A 7,608-nucleotide genomic window follows, 5' to 3' on the forward strand; every position below is an offset into this window, starting at 1 on the left:
CTTCTACGACAAAACCCAAGGTTAGTTGATTCATCTTAGTGGGTCATATCAAGGGGGAGCTTTACTCTAAGACTTGAGTATAAGCATCTCCTAAGGATATGAACACATTAATGCTTATGTAAGAGTGGTAACCCCACTTGTGCTTAACGATGAGTACGACCTATGATCAATTATTCTTACTTGGATCCTATGTCAATATACTCATATATAGATGAATTTGTCATCTCTCAAGTGCTTGATAGCTGCTAGGATGTGTGTGCATGTTCACCATGTTTTATTCATCATAGTTATTGAGTGACCATGTTGGTATGCATGTGTTTGATCATTCGAGGACATCCAATTGTTGTTATTTGGCTTTTGATTTATCTTTTGCTAATTGGATGCAAAAGAATGCCTAGGACCCCTCTCCAGCTATCTATGCTATCTCATCTCAAGTTCTAGTCATGCTTCATCACAAAACATGAACAAGCACTTGTCGATCCCTCTGTGTGGAGGTGCACTCGGAGTTCTGTATCGTCAAAGGATGCCTTCCAAAACCTCCTTGAAAAACACGGCGTGACCAACTCCACAAACTCGGAGCCACTGATTTTTCAAAGTTGATCAGGTTTTCAATCTCGGTACCATCAAAATCGCCAACTCGGTTACACTGAGTTTCCCTGTCTGCTAACAGTTAAGGAACTCGGTGACACAAACAGTGCATGGGTATATATACTTGCAGACCGAATCTTTGTCATCACTTCGTCAAAATGTTTCATTCGCCAAAACCGTCTCTGCCCTCGATATCTGAGGTCATCGCCCTTGACTCCCCGAGCGCCGCCTCCTTTGAGATTCGCAGTCGTCGATGCAATGTGCCCCATCATCATCGTCATAGCCGAACTGCCACCGATCTAGGGTGCAGTTCGATCTCCCTTGCATTCCCTTCTGATTATTACACATTGGGACATGTTTTTGTTTGAGACACCATGTGCAAATACTTCCTTCCACCAGATAAATCTCGTAGAGTAGAAGAAGTACAAATTCTGGATCTGATCTACCGTAGCATGCAACTCGGTGAGACCGAGTTTGCAAAATCGGTTCCACCGATTCTTGTTTTAGGGTTCCTCAGAGGAAACTCGGTGAGGCCGAACAACTGGTTTCGGTGCCACCGAAAATGACTGCCAAGTCTGTGTTAAGCGAGTAAGCCTTCTCGGTGACACCAAAAATGCCAACTCGGTGCCACCGATTTACATCGTGCAGAAGATCATATTCTAAGTTTGAAAACTTCAAATTTTCAAAAACATCTGAATTTTGTGATGCTCATTGATACGCCTCCAACGTATCTATAATTTTTATGGTTTCATGCTATTATCTTGTCAAACTTTGGATGTTTTGCATGCCTTTTATATATTTTTTGGGACTAACTTATTAACTCAGTGCCAAGTGCCAGTTCCTGTTTTTCCATGTTTTTGACCCCCTTGAGAGGAGATTTTGAAACGGAGTCCAAACTGAATAAAATCCCCGAAAAGATTTTTTCCGTAACGGAAGAAGATCAGGAGACTTGAGAGCCAAGGTAGGGGAGCCCCCCGGGCCCCACAAGCCCCCACCCCGCGGCCAGGGGGGAGGCCGTGGCCCACAGGCTTGTGGGCCCCCTAGACGTCCTTTTCCCTAGGGTTGTGCCTATATATTCCCTAAAAATCCCAAAAAAATCAAGAGATCATCGAAAGTACTTTTCCGCCGCCGCAAGCTTCTGTCTCCACAAGATCCCATCTGGGGCACGTTCTGGTGCCCTGTCGGAGGGGGGATTCGGATACGAAGGGCTTCTTCATCAACACCATGACCTCTCCGATGATGCGTGAGTAGTTCACCATAGACCTACGGATCCATAGCTAGTAACTAGATGGCTTCTTCTCTCTCTTGGATCTTCAATACAAAGTTCTCCATGATCTTCATGGAGATCTATCTGATGTAATATTATTTTGTTGTGTGTTTGTCGAGATCCAATGAATTGTAGATTTATAATCAGATTATCTATGATTCTTATTTGAGTTTCTTCTGATCTCTCTTGTGCATGATTTCATATCCTTGTAATTTTCTTCGGGTTGTGGGTTTTGTTTGGCCAACTAGATCTATGATTCTTGGTTTTGGGTTCATACCATGCGGTGACCTCACCCAGTGACAGAAGGGGTAGCGAGGCACGCATCATGTTGTTGCCATCAAGGGTAAAAAGATGGGGTTTTCATCATTGGTTTGAGATTATCCCTCTACATCATGTCATCTTGCTTAAGGCGTTACTCTATTCGTCATGAACTCAATACACTAGATGCATGTTGGATAGCGGTCGATGTGTGGAGTAATAGTAGTAGATGCAGAAAGTATCGGTCTACTTGTCTCGGACGTGATGCATATATGTATGAACATTGCCTTAGATATCGTCATGACTTTGCGCGGTTCAATCAATTGCTCGACAGTAATTTGTTCACCCACTGTGATATTTGCTATTTTGAGAGAAGCCTCTAGTGAACACTATGGCCCCCAGGGTCTACTCCACACCATATTTTCAGCCTCACACTTTTTTACTTCGTTGCACTTTCCGCCTTCAGATCTCACTTTGCAAACAATCTTGACGGGATTAACAACCCCTTTGAAGCGTTGGGTGCAAGCTTGTTTGTGTTTACGCAGGTACTCTAGACTTGACGAGACCCTCCTACTGGATCGATACCTAGGTTCTCAAACTGAGGGAAATACTTACTGCTCCTGTGCTGCATCACCCTTTCCTCTTCAAGGGAAAAACCGACGCAAAACAAGAGAAGTAGCAAGAAGAATTCCTGGCGTTGCTAGGGAAGGACTTTTGTTGCCGTAGCACTCATCCATTCCGTCTTTCCTATATCCACTTCACAAGTTCTATTGTTTGCTGTTGAGCGTGTCTGTCAGCATGTCAGGTTTAGGTGATAGTAAGAATGACTTCAGAGAGCAGAGTGTCGAGCTGGACTTGGACACTAGTCCAGAGAAGACTACTTCAGATCCTAGTTCTCCATGTTCCCATGGCTTGCCCAAGGCAGCCACCACACAAACGAGGAAGATAGTTTCTGATGAGGAGGACTCGGACTTTTTGCGAGAAGAAACTTCAGCCCCTCCTAAGGCTCCTCCAAGGAAAGTTGTCAGGAAGATATCTGCCAGTGTTGCTTATCTGAGAGCACCTAATTATGCCAAGAAGGGCAAACCTATTTCCAAGGATGCACCTGCAAAGAAGGCTGCTGTAAAGAGGCCCAGGAAGAGAACTATCCATCTTGTTGGTAGAAAGACTTCTATGTTTGAAGACCCGGAAGAAGCAGAGGAAGAAGCTCCCTAGGAGATCCCAGTTCCTCCCAAGAAGAAGCTGATGGGTGATGCAACGAAATATGCTCCAAAGCCTGCTGCAAAAGCAAACAAGGTTGTAGCTTCCAAGAAGACCACTAGAGATATACCTGCAACTGGTAAGAGCAAAGGACCTGCATCCAGTGCCCATGTTGTAGAAGAGGAAGAAGATGGGAATTCTCCAGTTCTCAGGAAACTCAGACCATACCTTCCACTGCATAATGTTGCACATCATGTAGCAGAAGACATGAAGAAGAGGAAGGATGCTGGATTAAGAAAGTGGAGAGTTGCTGATCCATATGCCATGAGAAGACGAACTGCTATTTATCCAAGGTTTCACACCAAGGAACAACAAGATTTTTATGAGACTGTTTTGTATGACAAGAGTCCTATTGTCAGTAATATGAGGTATATCGACTGGGCATACATCATGGAGAATGAGAATTTATTTCCATATGTTCAAGAGAACTTTAGGCTAGTTGACATAGAAGACTTTGTTAGGACGGAGATGACCCCATGGAATGGCGAGATGATCATGCAATTATATGCAACAGTTCATTTCTATGATGACTCTTTAGTTTGGATGACCGATGGACACAGGTACGAGGCTACAATTGCTGAATGGGCTGCTATCATTGGTGTTACCAAGCAGGAAGAAGAAGATGTAGATGTGTATGCAGATGCTAAGAAGAATAACAACTACATGGCCGACATGTACAAGACCATTCCACATCAGTACTTGGAGAGTCACAAGTTTGGTTTGGTATATTTTCTACAAGATGGTATTCCTACAACTAACACTATACTGCGATACACTCTCATGCCTAAGTCAGGAGATGAGAAGATGATCAGAGGATATTCGATCAACCTGCTGCACCTACTTGATACCCATACCAGATTTAGAGTGATGGACTTGACAGTTGAGACTATCCGAAGGACTGCTATGGATCAGAAGAGATCCTGTGGATATGCACCCTATATTCAAATGCTGATCAATGCCAAGCTAGGAAAGCATGCATATCAACTTGATCGTCCCCATCTACCTCTTCAGCCTGAATTTGAAGACAATGAGGTTGTGATGGATGACAATGATCCCAACTCAGCTATAGCCAGAATGGCAACAGAGGGAGCATAGGCTGAAGCTACTAGAAATAGGCCACCTCCAGTTCCATAGCTCAGAACTCAAGCTGAGCAAATGGCATTTCTAGTGAGCACTGTCCAAATCATGGAGAGGAACATTCAGGAGATTATGCTAAATCAGAAGAGCCTTGAGAGAGTTGTGGAGACAAAATTCCACAACATAAATTTGAAGGTAACTGAGTTGAAAACCATTGTCAGACCGCTTCAACATGAAGTTGACTCTATGGAGATTCCACGCTCAGAGGATGAAGATGAAGATGAAGATGATGATGATGACGAGGATGAGTCTCCTCCTCCCACTACCACTAGGTTCAGAAGCCAGCCTCAGTCAGCTGTTGCTCCTGCTCCGGAGACAAGACAAACATCTTCAGCACAACCTTCATCACCTTCATCACCAGCTCCAGCTCAAGATCCTTCAGTATCAAATCCTCCAACTCCAGGAACGTTAACAGAAGCCTTCGTCAATGCTGTTTTATCGACTCCATCATCAACTTTTGAACTTTTTGGTAACTTGTTGCCAAAGAGGGAGAAATGTATAGATCATAGACTTCGTGACAGAGAGAGAGAGAGCTTTTGACTTTATTTGCTCTCGTTTGGTTTTAATAACTTTTGTTTTTGGATGACTTTATCCTGTCTGTGTGATTGATCATACTCTTTATCATGTGTGATGCTACTATATCATCTTTTATCTATCCTTGTGATGATCACTCACTTATCTTGTTGGTGTCATGTGCATTACTTTTACTCTTATGCACCACCAAGATGTATGTGACATGGAAGAGTAACCCATGATCCTAATTGATTGTGCATTTGCATTCAAACGCAAATTTTAAACAATGCACAAATTTAGGGGGAGCTCTTGCTTTTCACATACTTCTCAAAGTGTCGATGCTAATCATTGATTATATCTTTTGTCGATGCTTTGATCTGTATGTTGTCAGCAATTACCAAAAATGGGGAGATTGAAAGCACAATTGCTCCCTAGGGTAGTTTTGATAATTGATCACAACATATGCATCATTGGACTAATGTGTTTTCCAAGTGTATTTCAGAAAAGTTCAAAAGATTCTATGGCTTAAGGTTTATGTGGAGATACCCCTGGATGCAAGAAAGGAATAATATTGGCTCAAGCTTCAAGTTCGAAAACTCTTCATTTTATATTTCTAAGAAATCACTTTTGAGTCCATAGGAAAGCCAATACTATAAAAGGGGGTGAGGTAGTAAAATTATCTGATTGCTCAGATGCTCAAAGTTAGCCACCAAAACACTCAGTCATTTTCCCACATATCCACTATATCAAGTTCCACATATAAAAAATTGTTGTAACCAACATTGCCACTTTGGACCCACCAAGTTTGAACCTCAGACACAACCCTAGCCATTCCCACCAAATCGGTGCACCCAAAACTGCATCCGTTCTACCGAGTTCAGTGTGACCAACATTCTGTTGCCAAGATACACAAAATTGGAATTTCTAAGTTTGACTATCGGTGTCACCGAGTTTGGTCATGTCACCATTAGTCACCTTTTTGGTGCCACCAAGTTCTATATATCGGTCTCACAGGGATTCAAAGTTCACACCTTTAGTACTAGTTGGTACCACCGAGGTGTACACTTAGGTGTCACCGAGTTTGCACTTTTGTGTGTAACGGTTGGATTTTGGGTGCTGCCTATATATACCGCTTCACTCCCCTCTCATTCGTGGGAGAAGCACTCAGAACATACACTTCATTTCCAGATCCATTTTCTGAGAGAGAACCACCTACTCATGTGTTGAGACCAAGATATTCCAATCCAATCATTTGAAACTTGATCTCTAGCCTCCCCAAACTTCTTTCCACCAAATCAACCTCTCCTACCCATGCATATTTTGTGAGAGTGTGATTTGTGTTGAGGAGACTATCTTTAGAATCACGAGAGGAAGGAGTTCATTGATCTACCACATCTATTACCTTTTGTAGGATGGTACCTCCTAGATTGGTTAGGTGTCGCTTGGGAGCCTCCTACTGTGTGTTGTGGAGTTGAACCAAGAACTTTGTAAGGAAAAGGAGATCACCTACTTCGTGAAGATCTATAGGGAGTGAGGCTAGTCATGTGTGGACGTAAGCCGTGGTGGAATAGACAAGGCCACTTCTTTGTGGACCCCTTGTGGGTGGAGCCCTGTGTGGACTCTCACAGTTGTTAACCTATGTGGGTTGAATTCTCCACTAACATGGACATACGATAGCGCCACTTATCGGAACCATGCCAAAAATCGTCGTGTCAACCTCATGCGTTTGATCTCCCTACCTTACTCCTCTACTTTACACTTGCATGTTTTACTTTTCGATGCTATACTATTAGAACTGCATGTGTAGGGTGTACTTGACCTATTATTACTGTCGTAACTGCCTCTCAAGTAAAATTGGGAAAAGGCAAAAAAATAATATCTTATAAGTAGTCTAATCACCGCCTCTAGACATACTTTCGATCCTACAACCAAGAAGTTTGTAAGGGCAACGAGATCGCTTACTTCGTGAAGATACACCCTGAGTGAGTCTAGTCCTTCGTGGATGTAAGCCATGGTGGAATAAAAAAAGGTTGCTTCTCTGTGGACCTTTCATGGGTGGAGCCGTGCATGGACTCTCACGACTGTTACCCTCTATGGGTTGATGTCTCCATCAATGTGGACGTATGATAGAACCACCTATCAGAACCACGCCAAACATCTACGTGTCATCTTTGCGTTTGATTTTCCTATCCCTACCCTCTACTTACATGTGCATGTCTTTACTTCCCTCTTCTATACTCTTAGACTTGCATGTGTAGTGTGTGCTTGACTTACTATAATTGCTAAAACTTGCCCACAACTAAAACTAGGAAAAGCCTAAGTTTTTATTTGGTCAAGTAGTCCAATCACTCCATCTCTAGACATACTTCGGATCCTATAAAGGCACGCATTGTAATGTTGCTACTAAGAAAAAAAACAATGGGATTTTTACATATTGATTGATCTTACCTTGTCTACATTATTTCATCTTTCTTAAAGCATTACACTATCTGTCCTGAACTTAATACTTGGAGATGGATGTCGGATAGCGATCTTCGGTGCAGTAATAGTAGTAGGCGTAGTAAGTATTATGGTCTACTTTTCAT

Source organism: Hordeum vulgare, chromosome 3H (assembly GCF_904849725.1).
Source record: "Hordeum vulgare subsp. vulgare chromosome 3H, MorexV3_pseudomolecules_assembly, whole genome shotgun sequence".
Taxonomy (NCBI): domain Eukaryota; kingdom Viridiplantae; phylum Streptophyta; class Magnoliopsida; order Poales; family Poaceae; genus Hordeum; species Hordeum vulgare.